The 24,494-nt window shown below is 39.3% G+C and overlaps 1 pseudogene; it reads right to left on the reverse strand.

Annotated features, from left to right (window-relative positions):
* The window catches only part of LOC144612839 (60 kDa heat shock protein, mitochondrial pseudogene), a 63,029-nt pseudogene extending 38,998 nt beyond the window's left edge, over positions 1–24,031 (reverse strand).
* Between the last annotated feature and the right edge of the window lie 463 nt (positions 24,032–24,494).

Below are 24,494 nucleotides of genomic sequence, written 5' to 3' on the forward strand. Positions count from 1 at the left end.
GGGCACTGCTCTTGGCTGCGCGACTCCTGTGTTATCTGCAGGTAATTAGCAGAGCTCGTGGGGCTGCATCGGAATGAGACTCCGTCAGAAAGCCCAAGTCTCTTGCAGTTTTGATACTGACATTGGAACTCGTTACTCTACAGTCTTCATTGTGCTGGCAAAAGGAGATTAATTCATGGGATGAAAAGAAACCATATTAATGGACGGGACAATATAAATTTGTATTCAGTGAGGCAAATCAGCAGCGCTCCACAACTACCAGAGCGGGAGGCAAAGAATGGCATGTTAAATTACTCCTGTCTTGGGCTGTCAATTTAAAACACCTTTTGTGCATTCTTTTCTTTGACCAAATACATGTGCATTTCATGCACAGTGTGAAGGCAATACCCGCTAACCTGCAGCGCTAGCCCCTCCCCCAAATATAAAGGGTTCAATAGCAAAGGCTTGTAAGTTTAAACAGAGTTGCTTTTATTGGAAGCATTTTCGTGTATAAATATAAGGTAGCTATTAATGTGTGTTGTGTGCATGTGTGCGTGACTTAGTTGCAATTAAAAAAAAAGAAAGACTGCAGTGGTTTGAATGATAATGATTTGCAACTAAAAACCCATTAGCCCTGTCTATGCCTGATGCTAAATATACCAAACGTCAGGATGTGGTGGACGGGAAGGACAGCCTTAAAATAGTTCCTTTGAAAATAGCCCCTCCGGACAGTTTTTCTCCACAGATCTATCTCCTTGACATATATTCCTGGGAAATAAAGCCATGAACAGGGTATAGGGTCAATTCTACAGAGGGAGGAACAGATCTGATTCTTTCACAGTGTGAGACCCCGGGGATTCCAGGCCAGGGGTCCCCACACCTGGGGCTTCCCTCCAAGCCCTGGTCCCAGGACACCTGGATCACTGCCCCCTCTCACGCTGGCGAGACAGCTGACCTCACGGTCAGGTGCAGGTCTGCTGCAGTCCTTCTCTGAAGCTGTTAATATGCAGCATCTAATGTGCAGATAGGGCCAGGAGAGGATAAACAGGCTTCAGGACTTCAGGGTAAACAGGGGCTGAAGGACTCCCCTCTGAAGGGAGTTACTTGAAGCGGTTGGGGGCTTGGCCAGGCTTCCAGCTTCCGGCCTCCACCTTGCTTTTCCCGGGGGCTCTCTCTGCTGCCTTGTGCCCACGCTGTTGGCTTCATAGCAGGCTCTGAGTGCCAGGGAATTCACTTCCCATAGGGGCAACCCTCACCTGAGGAAGGGTTGCACAAATACTCCAGCAACTTTGACGTCGGGTGAGACAGATCCGAGGCATATGTTTTACATTTATTCTTGGAGTTGCTCAAAGGAATAAAATTCCAGAGCCGTCCAGTGGTAACCTGGCCGCTCCACATCCTTTATTGACTGCCTTCACTCCCGCATCTTGCTTCACCAGTGCCCTCCTGGAATTTCCTGGTCTCACTGCCCAAATAAGCTATTTGTACGTGAGTCTCATCGCAAGGTCTGCTTCTGGGGGAACCCAAAGCAGTGCAAATGTACGACTTCTATTAGAGCTATTCCAAGTCCTTATTTACTTATTTTTCCAGAATACAGATGAAAACCATAAGGGAAAGTGCCACATATTTGATTTTTATATGCTATAATTATATAATGTATTATGCCTATTATAATTATGCATATAATTAGGTACCATGACCTAATGGTAGAAGCTGGGAATTTGATTGATGGAGAGGAAAGACGTTTAGCAGAAACAGAACAGCATCTGCCTCTAGATAGTTTCTCTACGTTTTCCTTACATTACAAGGGTTGCTTTGGTTCTTATTCGGCACCCAGGGAACTCTAGTAGGTCCAACAGGCCCACTAGGAAGGTTTCTGTATAAAGATTCTTTTGCCAGGGGTTGAGGAGCATAAAGACTTTGGGACTATTGGTCCAGACGAAGAACCAGGCTCGGAAAGGACCGAGGCTGCCCCTTCACCCTCCCTGGCATGCCGGCCATGCCCCAGAGGCGGGACTTGGCTCATGGGCTGGCGGCAGCAGTGGCATTTGGGAACTTGCTGGAAATGTGGGTTCTCAGCCTCATCTGTAGACCTACTCATCAGGAGTTGCATTTCAGTACACTCGATCTTAGCAAAAAGACCAAGAAGCGATTGGAGTTGCATTTCAGTAGACCCCAGGTGCTCTGTGAGCCATCTGCCTCTGGAAAGGGGATGAGGCAGAACTGGAAGGTGGGAAAGACTGGGCTATTGCTTTTAACTGGGTGGACACATGACTCTAACAAAAATGTAAAAACCACTATTTAGAAAGGGAAATAGATGTTTGAGAATGCAATGTAAAGGTATAAAGTATAAAAACAAAAGACCTAAAAGTTTTAAAAGACGCAATATGTGTGAAAGCAGAGTGAGGGCAGAGGACTAGAATACATTGGCCAAGTGCCGGATCTTTCCTATAGAGAAGAAATGCTATTTAGAAGAAATGTGGATAACTACTGGGAAAAAAAAATGAGAGCAGAATCATGTTAAAGTTCTTGGTTCTAGGAGCAGTATTAGTGGAGAAGTGATGGCCAGGAAAGGCTTTTATTTTTTATTTTGGGCTTTTCTGTACTGTTTGAACTTTTATTGGCATATGCATACATTATTTCCTTTGTTACTTATAACACGAAGTCTTAAAAGAAGAAGAGAGCTAAGTAAAACATTGGTACAAGGGCAAGAGGGTTCTTTAGAATATAAAAGACTTGGACGTATTTATAGGTAGACGATAAAAAAATTAAAAGACATTAAGGATAGAAGAAAAAAAGGGGCAGATAGAGCTTGGTTTTTTAATCGTGTCTGCGCCTCTGCCTGAACCTCCGAAGAACCTTGGTTGGAACTTTTTATTTTTTCCCCTGAATCCCAGAACATCACTACACAACTTTTCTTTCTTAAAATTGATTCTTTTCTTTCTCAATTACAGAAGCCACCTCCACCTCCCTTCCTCAAAAATCATCGATGTTGTTAGTTGGGCACGTTTTGTTCCTGTGTTGGTTAGCCAACATACAAAATGACATTCTGGTGGCAGACAGCAACAGACATTTCTCGCTTCATGTCTAGTGTGGTCAGTTTGGCAGCCCTACTCATTTTGACCAGGTTTGCCCACAAGTCAGGGGGTCACCTATCAGCCAATCTAGGATGGCCTCGTCTGGGAGAACTGTGGAGACTGGACTCTCCTCCCCCAGCAGGCTAGCCTGGGTATGTTCTCTGAGTAATGGAAGAGGCCTGGGAGCAAGCCAGCCCCCTGGCACCGGTCTCTCTCAAGCTTCCACTCGCATCAAAATTATCAACAGCCCACGGATTCAAAGCAAATCACATGACTGAAGTCAGAGACAGAAAGGGATGGGGAAACGAAGACACATGGCAAAGGGTACAGACACAGGAAGTAACGAAGAATCAGGGCCTTCACTGCAATGAATCGCACCACTAGATTAGGAGCCGACAAGTTATGGACCACAGGTTGAATCTGGCCTACCACCTGATTTTGTAAATAAAGTTTTATTGAAAGACAGCCATGCTTATCATTTATATACTGTCCATGGCTACTTTTATACTATGATGGGAAAGTATTTACAACAGAAGTAATATTTTTAAACAAGATGTTTGTTTATTTTGAGAGACAGAGAGAGAGCGTGCATCATGAGTGGGGGAGGGGTAGGCAGCAGCGGAGGGATAGAGAGAGAGGGAGACAGAGAATCCCAAGTAGGCTCTGCACTATCAGCACAGAGCCTGACACGGGGCTCTAACCCAGGAACCATGAGATCCTGACCTGAGCAGAAACCAGGAGTCCGATGCTTAACCACCTGAGGCACCCAGGTGCCCCACAGCAGAAGTAATATTAACACAAGTATTTACCACTAGGCCCTTTATAAAAGAAAAATATGCTAACTCATGTTCTAGACCTTTTTCTAATCATTTATACACACACACACACATATATTTATACATATGTCGTGTTAACTGGATGTTAAATGTTTTCCATAAACGGGAAGCCATAGATATTCTGTAATTTCTTTTTCTGCTTCCTTGGAGATCTTTTCATGTCAGCACGTATAAATCTACCTCATTCTTTTTTAAACTTCTGCATAGTTTTCTGCCGTGTGACTATACCATGGCATATTTAACCATGGACATGCTCACCCCCACCTGCCTTTTATTTTTTTCTACTATCACAAAAGTAGTACAGTGGCTACCCTTACACAGGCCTCTTGGCACACACGTGGAATGTATTTCTCTAGGATAAAAACTAGACATAAACGGAGTGGATCAAGGGTGTATCTATTATTTTCTAATACTTACGTATGAAACTTGCAAACAACCAGCAAAGATAAAGTAAGTTTAAGTGAGTACCAATATATCACTATCTACCGTTCTACCATTAGCATTTTTTGTATACTTGTTTTATGATACATCCAACCCATTTCTCTATCAATCCACTACTCCTACTAATTCTCTGATGCATTTCCAATGTGAGAAAACCGTTCACTTCCCTCTAAATGCTTCCACTGGCATGGAGTTGACTAGTGTCAAATATTTTTCAGTCTTAATTTCTTTTTACATAAAATTCATGTACAATAAAATACTCAGATATTAAGTGAACATTCACGGAGTTTTGACAGATGTTATGCCCCTGTCACGCTGAGATCCATCAAAATATAGAAAATAAACATCCTTTAAGGTTTCCTCATTCCACTTCCTGGTCCCTTCCCATCCCCCCACAAAGAAGCAACTGAGTTTCCTGAATTGTTTTTCACCCTTTTGCCTGTTGAACATCATTTAAACGGAATCCTACATCCTCACCAACGTTTAGTATTATCATTCTTTTTAATTTGAGCCGATTTGGGAGATCTATAGCGGTATCTTACTGTGATTTTAAATTGTATTTCTCTAATGGCAATTGACAGCAAACGTTTTCAAGTGCTTGTTGGATAGTCCTATATTTTCTTTTGTGAGGCATCTTCAAGTCTTTTGCCCATTTTCCTCCAGTATTTGTCTTTCAATTGTTTTCAACATTGTGTGTGTGTGTGTGTGTGTGTGTGTGTGTGTGTGTTTACTATATTGTATCTGTGTCTTAAGGGAATTTATTTATTTGTTTGTCTTATTTGAGTATAGTTGACACACAATGTTACATTAGTTCAGGTGTACAACATAGTGATTCAACAAGTTTATACATTATGCTGTGCTCACCACACATGTAGCTGCCATCTGTCTTGATAAATTGCTATTACAGTATCACTGACTATATTCCTTATGCTGTGACTTTTATTCCCACGACTCACTCATTCCATAACAAAGCCCGTACTTCTCACACCCCTTGACTCATTTTGTCCATCGCCACCCCTTTCTCCTCTAGTAACTATCAGTTTTTTCTCTGTATTCATATGTCTGATTCTGCTTTTTATTTATTCATTTGTTTTGTTTTGTTTCAAACTTCTTTATATAAGCGGAATCTCAGACCTTTGTCAGTTACATGTTTTGCAAATATTTTCTTCAGTTTGTGGCTTGCCTATTTACTTCCTTCACAGTGTCTTTTCATGATATGTTTTAAATTTTGATAAAATATAATTTTTCAATTTTTTAAAAGGTTATTGCTTTCTGTAACCTAGGAAACATATACCTACCCCAATTCATAAAGATATGCTTTCATTTTTTTTCAGAAACAATTTATGGTTTTAGCTTCAATGTTTAGGTCTAAGAGCTGTCTTGAGATAGTTTTGAAGTATAAAGTGAATTAGAATAGAATTTTATTTTTTTCCCATATGGATAACCTGCTCCATTTGTTGAAAAAAAAATCCTCTCTACAGTGGATTATTTTAGCATCTTTGTTAAAAATCAAGCGGCTTCATAAGCTTGAATGTATTTCTGGGCTCATTGTTCTGTGTCATTGACCTAATTGCTGACCTCTATACCGGTACGACTCTGTCTTGATTGTAAGTTTTGTGGCTTTGCTATCTCTTCTCAGGTTTGCTTTGGATATTCAAGGTTATTTGCATTTGCATATAAATTTTAAAATCTAGTTGTTAATTTCTTTTTAAAAACATCTGCTTTTAAAATGGAGAGAAATCTGAAGACTAATTTAAGGCTAATTCGCATTTTACCAATATTGGATTTTCCAATTAATTAACATGATATATTTTACCAGTTATTTAGGTCTTTTAAAATTTATCTCAGCATATTTTCCAGTTTTCAGTATAAAGTTCTTGTGTAGCTTTTGTTAACATTTATCCTAAATATTTTACTTTTATATTTTTTAAAACAATGGAATTCATTTTCTAAAATTTCATTTCCAATTATTTGCTGCTGGCACATAAAAATGTATTTCATTTTGGTATATTTAACCTTACAAATTAACTTCTGAGTTCAATAGTTATTTTATAGACTCCTATTGAATTTATGTCATCTGAAAATGACAGTTGTATGCCCCTCTTTCCAAATATTATGTCCTTCACTTATTTTTTCTTGCCTTACTTCAATGGCTAGCATCTCTAGTACAATGTTGAATAGAAGTGGTCAAGGTGGGCATTCTTGCCCCATTACCAGTTTTAGTGGGAAATGGTCAAAATTTTACCACTAAGCATGATGTTAGCTATAGGTTTTCAATACGTTGTTTTATCAGGTTGAGGAATATCCTTCTATTTCTGGTTTTCTGTGAGTTGTTATTACAGACAGATGATGACTATTGGCTAATTCTTTATCTGTATCTATTCAGATGATCATATGGGTCATGTCTTTATTTTGTTAATATGATGAATTGCAGTGATTGATTTTCTTTAATGTTACACCAACCTGGTAATCCTCAGATAAACATTACTTGGTCATGATACATTATTCTTTTAATGTAATGTTTGACCCCATTTGCTAATACTTAATTAAGGAAATATGTATCTATATTCATGAGGGATATTGGCCTGTAAATTTTGGGGGGGAATACCTTTGTGATATTTTGGTATTAGGGTTAAATTAGCCTCACAAAATAATCTGGGAAGTATTACCTGTTCGTCTATTTTTTGACAGAGTTTGTATAAGATTGATGTTATTTCTTATATGTTTGATACAATTCATGAATGAAACTATCTGGGCCTAAAACTTTGTGTGCCACAGGTTTTTTTTTTTTTTTTTTAATGATTATTTCAATTTCTTTATACTTTATAGGACTAATCAAATTTTCTCTTACATCTTATGTCCACCTTGGTCATTAGTATTTGTCGAGAAATTTGAAAGAATTTTTCCATTTTATCTGATTTGTCGGATACTTTGGCATAAAAGTGCTAATATTCTTTTATTATCCTTTTTGTGCTTGTAGGACCGGTAGCAATATCCTTCCTTTCATTCCAGATATTGGTAACTTGTGTTCTGGCCTCTTTTTTTTTTTTTTTTTTTTGTCTTCATCTGTCTAGCTGTTGGGTTGATCTTTTCAAGAAACCAACTTTTAGTTTTGTTAATTTATTCTATTCTTTGTCAATTTTTATTTCATTGATTTCTGCTCTTTTAAATTTTAAAGTATACTACCTAATAGATTTCTAAAAAAGCTATTATTATTCACACCTAACAACAATCTACAAGAGGATGCAATTCTCCTTTACCTGCTTTAATTTAGGATATTTATCAACATATAACATTTAAATAATTGGATTGGATAAGACTAATTCTTCATTACTTTAATTTTTATTTTCCCAATTACTCTTGAGATTGAGTGTTGTCACATGTTTATCGGTGATTTTTCTTTCCTTTTCTATGAACTGTTTATTCATAGTTCCCCATTTCTAATTGGGCTGTATTGATTTTTTTCTTGGGTTGGTAATTTTTATGTACCTCTATATCAATTCATTGTTTTGCAATGTAACTGCATTTTTTAGGTCAATAGCATGCAATTTAATTTTCTTTATAACATCTTTTATCACACTATAGCTTTTTAATGTGGACAATTTTTCTTTTTCTGTGAGCTTGGGTTTTCTTTTTTTTTTAAGACTCCAAATACAAGTGAGACTATGAAGTATTTGTCTTTCTTTAACTCACTTCACTTAGCATAATGCCTTCAAGATCCTTCCATGTTGTTACAAATGGTAGGATTTCCTCACTTTTTATGGCTGAATAATATTCCACACAGTGGAATATGTATAAGTACACAGTGGAATATGTATAGGTACACAAATATACATATACACATATGTATACACAATGGAATATATATCGATATCTATATATCTCTCTCTATATATAACAACTTCTTTATCCATTCATCCATTAATGAAAATTTAGGATGTTTCCATGTCTTAGCTATTGTAAATAATGCTGCTATAAACATGAAGGTGAAGATATCTTTTTGACAGTGTTTTCATTTCCTTTGGAAATTTTCCCAGAAGTGGAATTGCTGGACCATACAGTAGTTCTATTTTTAATTTTTTGAGAAAACTCCATACTGTTTTTCATAGTGGAAATCCCAGTCTGCAACGCACAAGGTTCCCTTTATCCGTATCCACTCCAGCATTTGTTCTCTTTTATCTTTTTTATGATGGCTATTCTAACACGTGTGAGGTGACATCTTATTGTACCATATTATTGCATTTCCCTAATGACTAGTGGATGTTGAACATTTTTTCATGTACCTATTAGCCTTTAATATATTTAAATATCTATTCAGGTCCTTAAAAACCCATTTTTTAAATTGGGTTACTTGGGGGGTTTTTTGCTATTGGATTATATGTCAATCTTATCCTACGTCTTAACTCCCAACTTTCACATGTCATATTAAGTGTATCCCTTATAAACAGTATCTATCTGGCTTTATTAAGCTATTAATCTTTAAACATGTGAATTTAAACCATTCACAATTGTTTTGATTACTGATATGTTAGGGTTCATTTTATCTTATTTTATGTTTTCACTTTCTCATACATTTTTTGTTGTTTCTGTTTCCCTATTCTTTTATTGACCTGATTGCATTTTTTGTTTTATCTTTTCTGATAGTCTATTAGATGTACTCTATTTTCTTAGTTATTATTCTGAAATTGTAACACACACACTTAAGCTTGTATTTACCTAATAATTTTTAGGTTCACTCTCTATATCCTTGCCCTAAGAAGATAAAGTATTTGGCATAGTTTTTCCTTTCTTAATATCATTCTCATCTTCTGATTTGCTTCCTCTATCAAATTTGTTTATCATCAATCATTATTTAGTCTAATGATAAATCTTACTAAGGATTTTTCTCATCAATGCTTTTTTGTATCCGATTTCTTTCTCTTTGATTCATTTTTGTTCCTTATGTAAGAATACATCTTTCAGTACTTCTTTCAGATGAAGTGAATGCTTACGTCCCTGAAGCGTCATTCCAATCCCACACTCACTTGAGAGTTTGGCATCCTGTGCCTTTACAACTTCAAAGATGTTACTCCATCACCTTCTTGTGACCCTCGTGGCCTGTAAGAAATTGATATGAATATAATCATTATTCTCTTGTAGGTAATATCTCTGGAAGATTTAGGGTTTGATTTCTTCTTTTGTGTTCTGAAAATTCACTACAATTTGTCTAAACTTATATGTGAGCGTGTGTATATTTCAGTAACCCTGCTATATACTTGGTGGGCCCTTTTTATCATATTAAAATCTCATCATTTTATAGTTTATGTAAGGGAATATTTTCCTTTTACAGCTTAATTTTCTCTTCCTAGAAACCTTATTTATTTATTTATTTATTTATTTATTTATTTAATTTATTTTTTTTCAAGTGAAGGAAGACCTTTTATTTGGAGATGGACACATGGAATTACTCATCAGAGATGACTTGGGATACAGAAATACGTGCTTCTCTCCTCTGCATTGTATGGTACCATGCGTTATTGTATCCATTAGCTTGAAAGGATCATATGAGCTGCATATACCTTTGTAGTTAATATGGCTATTATCTATACTCCTAATTTGCAACAAAAATATAATCCACCTTGAATGTATATTTCTTTTTTTTTTAATATATGAAATTTATTGTCAAATTGGTTTCCATACAACACCCAGTGCTCATCCCAAAAGGTGCCCTCCTCAATACCCATCACCCACCCTCCCCTCCCTCCCACCCCCCATCAACCCTCAGTTTGTTCTCAGTTTTTAACAGTCTCTTATGCTTTGGCTCTCTCCCACTCTAACCTCTTTTTTTTTTTTTCCTTACCCTCCCCCATGGGTTTCTGTTAAGTTTCTCAGGATCCACATAAGAGTGAAACCATATGGTATCTGTCTTTCTCTGTATGGCTTATTTCACTTAGCATCACACTCTCCAGTTCCATCCACGTTGCTACAAAAGGCCATAGTTCATTCTTTCTCATTGCCACATAGTATTCCATTGTGTATATAAACCACAATTTCTTTATCCATTCATCAGTTGATGGACATTTAGGCTCTTTCCATAATTTGGCTATTGTTGAGAGTGCTGCTATAAACATTGGGATACAAGTGCCCCTATGCATCAGTACTCCTGTATCCCTTGGATAAATTCCTAGCAGTGCTATTGCTGGGTCATAGGGTAGGTCTATTTTTAATTTTCTGAGGAACCTCCACACTGCTTTCCAGATCAGCTGCACCAATTTGCATTCCCACCAACAGTGCAAGAGGGTTCCCGTTTCTCCACATCCTCTCCAGCATCTATAGTCTCCTGATTTGTTCATTTTGGCCACTCTGACTGGCGTGAGGTGATATCTGAGTGTGGTTTTGATTTGTATTTCCCTGATAAGGAGCGACGTTGAACATCTTTTCATGTGCCTGTTGGCCATCCGGATGTCTTCTTTAGAGAAGTGTCTATTCATGTCTTCTGCCCATTTATTCACTGGGTTATTTGTTTTTCGGGTGTGGAGTTTGGTGAGCTCTTTATAGATTTTGGATACTAGCCCTTTGTCCGATATGTCATTTGCAAATATCTTTTCCCATTCCATTGGTTGCCTTTTAGTTTTGTTGGTTGTTTCCTTTGCTGTGCAGAAGCTTTTTATCTTCATAAGGTCCCAGTAATTCACTTTTGCTTTTAATTCCCTTGCCTTTGGGGATGTGTCGAGTAAGAGATTGCTACGGCTGAGTTCAGAGAGGTCTTTTCCTGCTTTCTCCTCTAAGGTTTTGATGGTTTCCTGTCTCACATTCAGGTCCTTTATCCATTTTGAGTTTATTTTTGTGAATGGTGTGAGAAAGTGGTCTAGTTTCAACCTTCTGCATGTTGCTGTCCAGTTCTCCCAGCACCATTTGTTAAAGAGACTGTCTTTTTTCCATTGGATAGTCTTTCCTGCTTTGTCAAAGATTAGTTGGCCATACGTTTGTGGGTCTAGTTCTGGGGTTTCTATTCTATTCCATTGGTCTATGTGTCTGTTTTTGTGCCAATACCATGCTGTCTTGATGATTACAGCTTTGTAGTAGAGGCTAAAGTCTGGGATTGTGATGCCTCCTGCTTTGGTTTTCTTCTTCAAAATTACTTTGGCTATTCGGGGCCTTTTGTGGTTCCATATGAATTTTAGGATTGCTTGTTCTAGTTTCGAGAAGAATGCTGGTGCAATTTTGATTGGGATTGCATTGAATGTGTAGATAGCTTTGGGTAGTATTGACATTTTGACAATATTTATTCTTCCAATCCATGAGCAGGGAATGTCTTTCCATTTCTTTATATCTTCTTCAATTACCTTCATAAGCTTTCTATAGTTTTCAGCATACAGATCTTTTACATCTTTGGTTAGATTTATTCCTAGGTATTTTATGCTTCTTGGTGCACTTGTGAATGGGATCAGTTTCTTTATTTGTCTTTCTGTTGCTTCGTTGTTAGTGTATAAGAATGCAACTTATTTCTGTACATTGATTTTGTATCCTGCAACTTTGCTGAATTCATGTATCAGTTCTAGCAGACTTTTGGTGGAGTCTATTGGGTTTTCCATGTATAATATCATGTCATCTGCAAAAAGTGAAAGCCTGACTTCATCTTTGCTAATTTTGATGCCTTTGATTTCCTTTTGTTGTCTGATTGCTGATGCTAGAACTTCCAGCACTATGTTAAACAACAGCGGTGAGAGTGGGCATCCCTGTCGTGTTCCTGATCTCAGGGAAAAAGCTCTCAGTTTTTCCCCATTGAGGATGATGTTAGCTGTGGGCTTTTCATAAATGGCTTTTATGATCTTTAAGTATGTTCCTTCTATCCCGACTTTCTCAAGGGTTTTTATTAAGAAAGGGTGCTGGATTTTGTCAAAGGCCTTTTCTGCATCGATTGACAGGATCATATGGTTCTTCTCTTTTTTGTTGTTAATGTGATGTATCACGTTGATTGATTTGCGAATGTTGAACCAGCCCTGCATCCCAGGAATGAATCCCACTTGATCATGGTGAATAATTCTTTTTATATGCCGTTGAATTCGATTTGCTAGTATCTTATTGAGAATTTTTGCATCCATATTCATCAGGGATATTGACCTGTAGTTCTCTTTTTTTACTGGGTCTCTGTCTGGTTTAGGAATCAAAGTAATACTGGCTTCATAGAATGAGTCTGGAAGTTTTCCTTCCCTCTCTATTTCTTGGAATAGCTTGAGAAGGATAGGTATTATCTCTGCTTTAAACGTCTGGTAGAACGCTCCTGGGAAGCCATCTGGTCCTGGACTCTTATTTGTTGGGAGATTTTTGATAACCGATTCAATTTCTTCGCTGGTTATGGGTCTGTTCAAGCTTTCTATTTCTTCCTGATTGAGTTTTGGAAGAGTGTGGGTGTTTAGGAATTTGTCCATTTCTTCCAGGTTGTCCAATTTGTTGGCATATAATTTTTCATAGTATTCCCTGATAATTGTTTGTATCTCTGAGGGATTGGTTGTAATAATTCCATTTTCATTCATGATTTTATCTATTTGGGTCATCTTCCTTTTCTTTTTGAGAAGCCTGGCTAGAGGTTTGTCAATTTTGTTTATTTTTTCAAAAAACCAACTCTTGGTTTCGTTGATCTGCTCTACAGTTTTTTTAGATTCTATATTGTTTATTTCTGCTCTGATCTTTATTATTTCTCTTCTTCTGCTGGGTTTGGGGTGTCTTTGCTGTTCTGCTTCTATTTCCTTTAGGTGTGCTGTTAGATTTTGTATTTGGGATTTTTCTTGTTTCTTGAGATAGGCCTGGATTGCAATGTATTTTCCTCTCAGGACTGCCTTCGCTGCGTCCCAAAGCGTTTGGATTGTTGTATTTTCATTTTAGTTTGTTTCCATATAGTTTTTAATTTCTTCTCTAATTGCCTGGTTGACCCACTCATTCGTTAGTAGGGTGTTCTTTAACCTCCATGCTTTTGGAGGTTTCCAGACTTTTTCCTGTGGTTGATTTCAAGCTTCATAGCATTGTGGTCTGAAAGTATGCATGGTATAATTTCAATTCTTGTAAACTTATGAAGGGCTGTTTTGTGACCCAGTATGTGATCTATCTTGGAGAATGTTCCATGTGCACTCGAGAAGAAAGTATATTCTGTTGCTTTGGGATGCAGAGTTCTAAATATACTGATCCAATGTATCATTCAGGGCCCTTGTTTCTTTATTGACCGTGTGTCTAGATGATCTATCCATTTCTGTAAGTGGGGTGTTAAAATCCCCTGCAATTACCACATTCTTATCAATAAGGTTGCTTATGTTTATGAGTAATTGTTTTGTATATTTGGGGGCTCCAGTATTCGGCGCATAGACATTTATAATTGTTAGCTCTTCCTGATGGATAGACCCTGTAATTATTATATAATGCTCTTGTTCATCTCTTGTTACAGCCTTTAATTTAAAGTCTAGTTTGTCTGATATAAGTATGGCTACTCCAGCTTTCTTTTGGCTTCCAGTAGCATGATAAATAGTTCTCCATCCCCTCACTCTCAATCTAAAGGTGTCCTCAGATCTAAAATGAGTCTCTGGTAGACAGCAAATAGATGGGTCTTGGTTTTTTAATCCATTCTGATACCCTATGTCTTTTGGTTGGCTCATTTAATCCATTTACATTCAGTGTTATTATAGAAAGATACGGGTTTAGAGTCATTGTGATGTCTGTATGTTTTATGCTTGTAGCGATGTCTCTGGTACTTTGTCTCACAGGATCCCCCTTAGGATCTCTTGTAGGGCTGGTTTAGTGGTGATAAATTCCTTCAGTTTTTGTTTGTTTGGGAAGACCTTTATCTCTTCTTCTGTTCTACATGACAGACTTGCTGGATAAAGGATTCTTGGCTGCATATTTTTTCTGTTTAGCACACTGAAGATATCGTGCCAAGCCTTTCTGGCCTGCCAAGTTTCAAAAGAGAGATCAGTCACGAGTCTTATAGGTCTCCCTTTCTATGTGAGGGCACGTTTATCCCTTGCTGCTTTCAGAATTTTCTCTTTATCCTTGTATTTTGCCAGTTTCACTATGATATGTCGTGCAGAAGATCGATTCAAGTTACGTCTGAAGGGAGTTCTCTGTGCCTCTTGGATTTCAATGCCTTTTTCCTTCCCCAGTTCAGGGAAGTTCTCAGCTATAATTTCTTCAAGTACCCCTTCAGCACCTTTCCCTCTCTCTTCCTCCTCTGGGATACCAATTATGCGTATATTATTTCTTTTTAGTGTATCACTTAGTTCTCTAATTTTCCCCTCATACTCCTGGATTTTTTTATCTCTCTTTCTCTCAGCTTCCTCTTTTTCCATAACTTTATCTTCTAGTTCACCTATTCTCTCCTCTGCCTCTTCAATCCGAGCCGTCGTGGTTTCCATTTTGTTTTGCATTTCGTTTAAAGTGCTTTTCAGCTCCTCGTGACTGTTCCTTAGTCCCTTGATCTCTGTAGCAAGAGATTCTCTGCTGTCCTCTATACTGTTTTCAAGCCCAGTGATGAATTTTATGACTATTATTCTAAATTCACTTTCTGTTATATTATTTAAATCCTTTTTGATCAGTTCATTAGCTGTTGTTATTTCCTGGAGATTCTTCTGAGGGGAATTCTTCCGTTTGGTCATTTTGGATAGTCCCTGGAGTGGTGAGGACCCGCAGGGCACTTCCCCTGTGCTGTGGTGTATAACTGGAGTTGGTGGGCGGGGCCGCAGTCCGACCCGATGTCTGCCCCCAGCCCACCGCTGGGGCCACAGTCAGACTGGTGTGTGCCTTCTCTTCCCCTCTCCTAGGGGCGGGATTCACTGTGGGGTGGCGTGGCCCGTCTGGGCTACTTGCACACTGCCAGGCTTGTGGTGCTGGGGATCTGGCGTATTAGCTGGGGTGGGTAGGCAAGGTGCACGGGGGCAGGAGGGGCAGGCTTAGCTCGCTTCTCCTTAGGTGATCCGCTTCGGGAGGGGCCCTGTGGCAGCGGGAGGGAGTCAGACCCGCTGCCGGAGGTTTGGCTCCGCAGAAGCACAGAGTTGGGTGTTTGCGCGGAGCGAGCAAGTTCCCTGGCAGGAACTGGTTCCCTTTGGGATTTTGGCTGGGGGATGGGCGGGGGAGATGGCGCTGGCGCCTTCGTTCCCCGCCAAGCTGAGCTCTGCCGTCCGGGGGCTCAGCAGCTCTCCCTCCCTTTGTCCTCCAGCCTTCCCGCTTTCCGAGCAGAGCTGTTCACTTATGACCTCCCAGACGCTAAGTCGCGCTTGCTGTCGGAACACAGTCCGTCCGGCCCCTCCGCTTTTGCCAGCCAGACTCGGGGGGCTCCGCTTGGCCAGCGGGCCGCCCCTCCGCCCCGGCTCCCTCCCGCCAGTCCGTGGAGCGCGCACCGCCTCGCCGCCCTTCCTACCCTCTTCCGTGGGCCTCTCGTCTGCGCTTGACTCCGGAGACTCCGTTCTGCTAATCCTCTGGTGGTTTTCTGGGTTCTTTAGGCAGGTGTAGGTGGAATCTAAGTGATCGGCAGGACGCGCAGTGAGCCCAGCGCCTCCTACGCCGCCATCTTCCCTCTCTCCTCTAGAAACCCTATTTATTAGATGAACATTTAAAATTTTGAATACATCTTTCACATTTTATGTCTTTTTTCACACTTTCAATTCTTACTCCTTTTATGTTGGGAGTAGGGAGAATTTCTTGATTCCATCTTTCAACTCAATTCATTGACTCTATTCATTCTTTATTCAGGCTAGCTACTGACTGCTTTTTTTTTTTTAATGTCAACAATTGATATATTTTATTTCCAAGATTCTACTTGTTTCTGTTTAATGGGTGTAACACCCTTTAAAAATTTACTCTGCTTTCTCTATTTTTTAAAAATATATGAAATTTATTGTCAAATTGGTTTCCATATCTGTTTTCTCTATTAACTCCATTTCCTTGGATATACATTTTTTACTGGGTTGAACTTTTAGGATATCATTCCTTCTTCGATCCTGTCTCATTTGCCTTTTACATGTTGAGGATTTCTCACAGTTTCTGATTCACCAAGAGTGTTCCTTGTTTTTATCCAGCATAGTTATGGATTTATTAGTTTTTCTTTCCATTTTCTTTCCTATTTTATTATTTAGGGGCAGGAGGAAGAGGGCAGAACAGAAGCTCAGTCCACAGCCATGCTGAGGAGTTTGGATTTTATGCTCCTAAAAACCCGGTCTCAGTGGACCTTCCCATCTCCTTCCCCACCTCACCACTCAATGTCTGCACTGGAGTCATGCAAAAGCATTGGAGTTTCTTCATTTTTCCATGTATCCGCAGGCCCTCATGTCTTTACAACTCTATACCTTCGTTATTAAAATCTCTTCCCTCCCATGTGCTAATTTCCTGCTCATCTTTTAAGACCTAGCACAGACATTATCTCCTCAGTGACGCATTCACGGACTTCCCATCAGGGTAGTGAGCGCTGGCTCCCCCTAGTTTATACCTTTCTCATGACACTTAGTTCACTGTGCTACAGGGCCCAGTTTTAAAATTTATTGATGTGCTTTTTTTTTTCCTTTGCTAATCTTTGTCTTACAGCAGGGATTGGCAATTTTTCTGTAAAAAGCCAGATGGTAAATATTTTAGGCTTTCCCAGCCATATAGTGTATGCTATTAACGACTCAACTCTGACATTAGAGCATAAAGCGGCCAAAGATAATGCATAAATAAGCAAGTGTTTCTATTCATTCCAATAAATGCTTATTTCTAATAAACATGAGTGTTCCAATAACCCTATTTACAAAAACAGGCAGTGGGTTGAATTTGACATAAGCCATGAGCTGCTGACCCCTGTCCTAGGGGCATCACGTTATCCACGTTGTGGGCGAAGAGATTAGAAACAATCAGCAGATGCTGCCAGTGTCTCGCCCATATCCCCTTACTCTTACAGTACTTGCTGCTGACTTCGAATGCCAACAAGGGCATTGCTATGCCTAGGGCTTGCTCACACCTAGAGTCCACTTTGCTATCCATGTACCAGACCGGCAGTGCCAGGGAATTAATGCTGCCTCGAAGAGGCTTTCAGCCAGTGTGTATCACTCGCCTCTTGAATGGAGCAACTCTGAGTTGCGTGTTTACAAGCGTTAGAACCAGCTGCAATTTTAGAGGGAGCACATTCACACAAGACCACCCTCACTTCTGACACGATTTGCAAGTTTGGGGGTTCCCAAAGCCACGTTACAATAATTCACCAGAAGGACTCAGAGTTTACAGAATGCTGTTATACTCATGGTTACAATTTACTATGGAGAAAAGAAACAAGATTAGAATCAGCCAGGTAAAGAGATGCATAGGGCAGAGTCCAGGAGGGTTCAGGCATATGGCTTCCAGTTGTCCTCTCTCAATGGAGTCATGGAAAGCACTAACTTCTCCCAGCTACTATATGTGATGCTACACGTGGGATATTGTCAACCAGGGAAGCCCCCTGAGTTTTTATTGGGACTCAGTCACATTCTGCTTGTGTACCTGACCTTTAGTCTCTAGTTGCCCTAGGGGCAAAACTGATACCATCTGGCCCTAAGACCACCATAAATTATACTGTTACACTGTTTGGAGGTCAAAGCTGCTGGCAAAAAGGGACACTCTTTCAGGCAGGACATTCCAGTAGCCAAGGGCAAAGGCCAGACTTCCCTCTGGGTAATGTTAATTCTTTACTACACAGCGTCTACGCTGGCTCTTTGAGTTCCTAGAGGGTCTAACCTCCAGTTGCTCATGGTAGTAACTGATGAAGTTTTGGGGGGTGATAGTGAGGTGGGGTCTGGAGCCAATTGACAGAGAAATAATTCTTGAAGACGTCTTTGGTGCAAAAAGGTGATTTTATTGAAGCATGGGACAGGAAGCTGTGGGCAGAAAGAGCTGCCCCAGGACCATGAGGAGAGACTGGTTGTATACTATGGAGTTGGGGGGAGGTAAAGTCCAGGGGAAGTTTCCAATGAGATTTTCATCTGCTAGAGAAGGCTCACAGGATAGTGGAGGCCTTGTTATTGTCAAGCTAAGGGTTGTTTTTCCCTCTAGCAAAGCATTAGCATTAAGACAGTAGGGAGCTCCTGGAGAAACTTTTTACTCTACCAGCCTCAAGTATTTGTCAATGGGCTGCAGGTTATAAGGAAATTTAATTTTACCTGCCATTTCCTTCTGCCTTTGTTTCCCACATCACTATGGAGGAGCTATGGAGACTTAGGTCCTGCAGGACTATGATCGCTATCAGTTAACAATTTGTTTTTTTCCCCTTTCCTTGTTTTTGGGCACCCAGGAGTTCCGAGGAATATCTCACATATCCCACGGTGGGGGTGGGGGGGAGGGGTGTTTGCGGCCTGTCAGCTTGCCTTATGCTCCCTTAACAGTAACTTCTTGATTATATTCTCTTTAGTGCCTCACTTCATTTCCCAACGCATGTACATTCTTCACTCCCATGTTGGTGTTTCCTGGGGTCATTCCCCAAATAAACTAAGTACACTTGAATCATTATCTCATGTTCTTCTTCTGGGGAACCACACGGGGACAAAATGTCACAAAACTTGGCTAATTTTTCAGAAAGACTAATTTTTCAAATTCCTCTAGCTCTTATTTATATTATCATTCTCCTGATCCTGAGAGTCAATGATCATAGGGTTCTCTACTAATATAGGCAAGATACTTCTGTCAGCCATTAAGACTTAGATGAAATCATAAAGAGGGATAAGACATCCAAACAGAAAAAGAAAGGAAAAAGTCTACCTGTCTCAGTTTCCAAGAGATCAGAAGAAGAGGTTAAGAGCAGAGCAGAAGAGTGAGACAAGCAGGGACCGTCACACGCACAGAGCCACATCCAATGCATTGGAGGAGAATCTCTGCCAACTCCCTTTTTTAAGGTGAGGCTTGTAAATCAGTGGTTCTGAAATCTAAGTGTGCATTGAAATCAGAATGACTTGGGAAGAAAATCAGACTGCTGAATCTGTTGCCTCTTAGAGTGGGGTCTCAGAATTTGTGTATCTCTCAACAGATACCTGGCTGAATCTAGCATAGCCTGTTACAATCGGAAAGCCATGGGGTGGATGACCTGTGAACTCCCACACCACACTGCCTCAGCTCAGTTGACTAAAATTCTGAGTTTAAATATTTGTTGTTATTCTTCACAGTGTGTTTCCTGAAAAGTGCACCCATTGTCACATCAGTGTTGATCTCATTGAAGGCTCTGAGTCTTATTGTCTTCCTTTGCTTAGGAAAATACTTTTCATTCAAGTAGGAAATGGATTGTGAACATTTGTAAAGAATGCTGACATCCTCCCACCCTTCCCACCTCTTCCTTCCACCTGCACATCCTCAGGGCTGAAAGGAAGAGGGGAAGCCATTGTGTGTCTAAATGGGCTCCCATTTGTACGGTCGCAAAACTGTGTGCTTAAGCCTGAGTTTTCGCATCAAGCAAATTAGGGGTAATTTTTTGCTTTATAAAAATTATTCTTTGTTGTACAAAAGGATTCAATGCAGGTTTTCTTTTAATATCCAAGTTCTTTAGAGCATTTCAAATATAATTCAGTTTCCAACAATTCAGTTGACTCTTTTTTTTTTAAGGAACACATCGATTGTGTAAAGCCAGGTATGCAAGAAAGTTCCTCATTATTGGTTTTTGTGTCTTTGAAGTTCGAGGATGAAATTCTATAAATTCATAGTAGACATTGGAGGACCTGGTTATGGTTTCTGGACATGGAATCTCCCATTAAGTTGTTCAGATGAAAAAAAAAGCTAAGGAAAAATATCACAAGCTACCCTTAGACCCTAAAGTCTATATTCATTGTCTACTTTTGGTAACATCATCATTTTAAAGCTGATATCATCCTTAGAATTTTGCAAGGCAATAACTATAACTGACACTTCAACTTGAATTTCTTGAGCCCATACTTCCTAAAGGTTTTTAGGTAAGAGATTCCTTAGTTCCCATCTAACAGCCCAGAGAACCAAGGTATCGAAGGTTGACTGAAAGGCCCAAGGCAACAGATTTATCTGTGCACTATGGAATGCTTAGCACATGCCTAAGTTCATTATTTGATGCTCAATAAATATTCATCAAATGAAGAATCTGGGTCTTTTATCTGGCTATTTTTGCAGACTTCTCACTTCATTGTGCAGCCTCTCATCAGAGACTAATTGCAACAACCCGCTCATGAGGGACTACCTACATGGCAGGTTGGAAGATTTACTTCTTGTTTGTGTACTTTGTGTATAAAAATGCAACCCACACACCTAGCCACTCCATGTGCCTAGGGTGCACAGTCAACTTAAATATTTTCCCAGGGGTGGAGTAGTGTGTGTGGGGGGGTGCCTTTTTACACATGGACAGATAGCATGTGACCTGTGCAGTCATGTTCTGAAAGGCCTTGTAGGTGGCTTGATGCTCTGTTTCATCTGTCTTGAAATTCTTCATAATTTTTGAGAAAGGGGCCTGCATTTTCATTTTGCCCTGGGCCCTAAATATGTAGCCAATTCCTCTTGACAGAGAACAACCATAGGAAAAAATAGATCTCTAAAACATCAAGGCTTTTGATATGAATGATACTTAAATCGGTAAGATTTTCAAATGTCATATAAAGAATATCTTTGTTACAAAATAGGATATATTCTCTGTGGTGAGAGGGGAGAGTGAATCTTTGTCAGGCAACGCGACATTCCAGGACCTTTTATCTTCTCATTTTAAATGTGAAAGAATCATTAGGGTCCTCTAGCCAACCCACTCATATTCTAGGCAGAGGGGGCTCAGCAAGCCCATGCCCACACAGCTGGTTAAAGGTAGACCCTAGGACTCCCGGGTCCTAATGCCCTCGTACTACATCATGGTTTCTGTATTAGAAGTAGTAGGTCAAAGAATATGTATCTGCCTTTTTGACAGTCTAGACATAAACATTTAAACATTTTTTCAATAGTTGCATTTTACCTTTGCAATGATACAGCTGTAGTAATAGTGAAAGCCAAAAACATCTCAAGAGAGGCAAGAAAAAACTAAAGGAAAAACAAGAGGCCAGGTAGTTTTCACTTGGTCCAAATATTTGTCTTTGAAGAGGTAAGTCAATGGGACTGCTAAGGTGACTTATTGCCAAGTTCAGTATTGTCTTCAGTGATCACATAAGTGGGGAGATGAGAAGGTACCTCCTGAGCCGGAAGCATTGATATGCCTTGGCTGTTTTCATTCCTATTGTCATACGGTGGAAGAAAATACCCTCTAACTGATGCAGCAGAAAATCTGAGTGAAGCAGGTTAAGGTCACCAAAACTAAATAAAAACAAAATTGGAACGGGGATGGGAGTGTGGAGGGACTCCTGGCAGTAAACCATTGCAAGCTATATGAAACACCTTTGTAATATAGGGTAAATATTTCTGAAAAATAAACCATAAGCCATTTTTGCATAATTTTATTGTAGTAAAATATACATAACATAAAATTTACTCTTTTATGAGTTGTATAGACCAGTAGCATTAAGTACATTCACAATGTTGTGCAAACGTCACCACTGTCCATTTGCAGAACTTTTTTTTTTAATGTTTATTTATCTTTGAGAGAGAAAGAGGGAGAATGCGAGCAGGGTAGGGACAAAGAGAGACAGAGACACAGAATCCGAAACAGGCTCCAGGCTCCGAGCTGTCCCCACAGAGTCTGACGCAGGGCTCAAACCCATGAACCATGAGATCATGACCTGAGCTGAAGTTGGATGCTTAATCAACTGAGCCACTCAGGCACCCCAGAACTTTTTCATCATCCCAAACAGAAACTCCTTTTTTTCTTTTTTACCACTGAATCTAGATACTTTTTAAAAATTTAGTTTATTGAAGTGTAATTGACATACAATGTTACATTGGTTTTAGTATACAACATAGTCATTTAACGACTCTATATACTATGCTATGCTCGCCAAAGTATAGCTACCAGTCAACATACAACATCATTACAGTATCATTGGCTATATTCCCTAGGCTGTACCTTTCATCCCTGTGATTTATTTATTCCACAATTGGAAGCCTGTGTCTCTCTCTCCCCTTCATCCATTTTGCCCATCTTCCCCACCCCTCCCTTCTGGCAATCATCAGTCTGCTCTTTGTATTTATGGGTCTGTTTCTGCTTTTTCTGTTTGTTTGTTCATTTGCTTTGTTTTCTTAGATTCTATGTATAAGTGAACCATACAGTATTTGTCTTTCTCTGTCTGACTTATTTCACTTAGCATAATGCCCTCTGGGTCCATCCACGTTGCCACAAATGGCAAGATCACCTCCTTTTATGGTTAAGAAATATTCCATTGTGTGTGGAATATTTTGATATGCAAGCTATATGAAACACCTTTGTAATATAGGGTAAATATTTCTGAAAAATCAAACCATAAGCTATTTTTGCATAATTTCCACACTCCCATCCCCATTCCAATTTTGGTTTTATTTAGTTTTGGTGACCTTAACCTGTGATATATATATATATATTATATAATATTATATATATATATATATATATATATATATAATCATATCTTCTTTATCCATTCATTTATCAACAGACACTTAGGTTGCTTCCATATCATGGCTATTGTAAATAATGGTGCAGTAAACATGGGGATACATATATCTTTTTGAATTAGTGTTTTTGTTTTGTTTGGGCAAATACCCAGTAGTGGAATTACTGGGTAGCATGGCATCATCTCTGTTCACAATGACCTCTCCAACTTTTCCTAAGTCATGAGGCTGAACATCTTCAAGATATAGTCAATCTTTCTCCCAACATTAGACCACCAGTAGCAATAGGCACGTCTTTAATCTAGTTCTTTCTGTTGTTGCCCAAACCTGGTGTTTTGACTGCTACAACCTGAAGACCAACTTTTAGCCTATTCAAACCAGTGTACTTAGAGCTTCTCCATCAACATCATCAGCAGTTATGACTAAAGGCTTACAGTAAGCATTGGCAATTTCAAGAGCAGGTCACTGGACAGGACAATAGAAATTTTCTTTTCACTCAATAGAACATGGGCATCTTGGAATTCACATTTCTGACATGTTGATGTATTAATAAAGTATACAGAAATATAACCTCAATCAAACATCATGCCTTTAATAATTTCTAATTCATCCTTCAGTGTTTTTCCATCCTTTACTGTGATGATACCCTTCCTTTCAACCATTTTTATTGCATAAGAAATAATGTCAATTTCTTTGTCTCCAGTTGCAGAAATCGCAGCAATCTGGACAATTTCTTCAGGGGTTATCACAGGTTTATACTGCTTCTTAAGCTTAACAATTACAGCATCAACAGCTAACATCATATCTCTCCTGATTTCCACGGGATTAGCATCTTTGCTAATCTTCTCAAAGCCTTCCTTGGCAAAAGAGTGTCCTAGTATGAGTAGGAGTAGTGGTACCAGCCTCAGCCTCTTCATTTGTGTTAGTGGCAACATCTTGAACAAGTTTAGCACCAATATTTTTATATTTATCTTTTAAGTCAATGGACTTTGCAATGGTCACACCATGCTCTGTTATTTTGGACTTTCCCAGTTCTGTTCAATAGTCATTGTTATTCCCTTTGGCCCCATAGTAATGGCTAAATCATCAGCTAAAAGGTCTCCACTTTGACGCATTAAGGCTCAGGCATCTGCACCAAATTTTGGCATAAGCCCAAGTGACATAAGGAGCCAGTGCCCTGGACACTGACCTAATTTGGCAAAGGACTGTGAGTAATGGAAACATTTCTGTGGGGCAGCAACAGAGTGTGCTGGTGGTGAGACAGGCTATTGGAGGCAAGTCAAGGATAGAATGCATGGCATACGTGGCTAGGATTGTATGGTATCTCTATTTTTAATTATTTGAGGTACTTCCATACTGCTCTCCACAGTGGCTGCACCAATTATATTCCCACCAACAGTGCATGAGGACTCCTTTCTCTCCACATCCTCACCAACACTTGTTTCTTTTGGATACTAGCCATTCTGATGGGTGTAAAGCGATACCTCATTGTAGTATTGATTTGCATTCCCCTGATGATTAGTGAGGTTGAGCATCTCTTCAATCTGTATGACTTCTTTGGAAAAGTGTTTATTCAGGTCCTGTCCATTTTTAGTCAGATTATTTGGTTTTTGGGGTGTTGAGTCATGTAAGTTCTTTATATATTGTGGATGTTAACTCCTTTCAGATATATCATTTGTAAATACCT

This window comes from Panthera onca, chromosome C2, assembly GCF_046562875.1.
Source record: "Panthera onca isolate mPanOnc1 chromosome C2, mPanOnc1 haplotype 2, whole genome shotgun sequence".
Lineage (NCBI taxonomy): Eukaryota > Metazoa > Chordata > Mammalia > Carnivora > Felidae > Panthera > Panthera onca.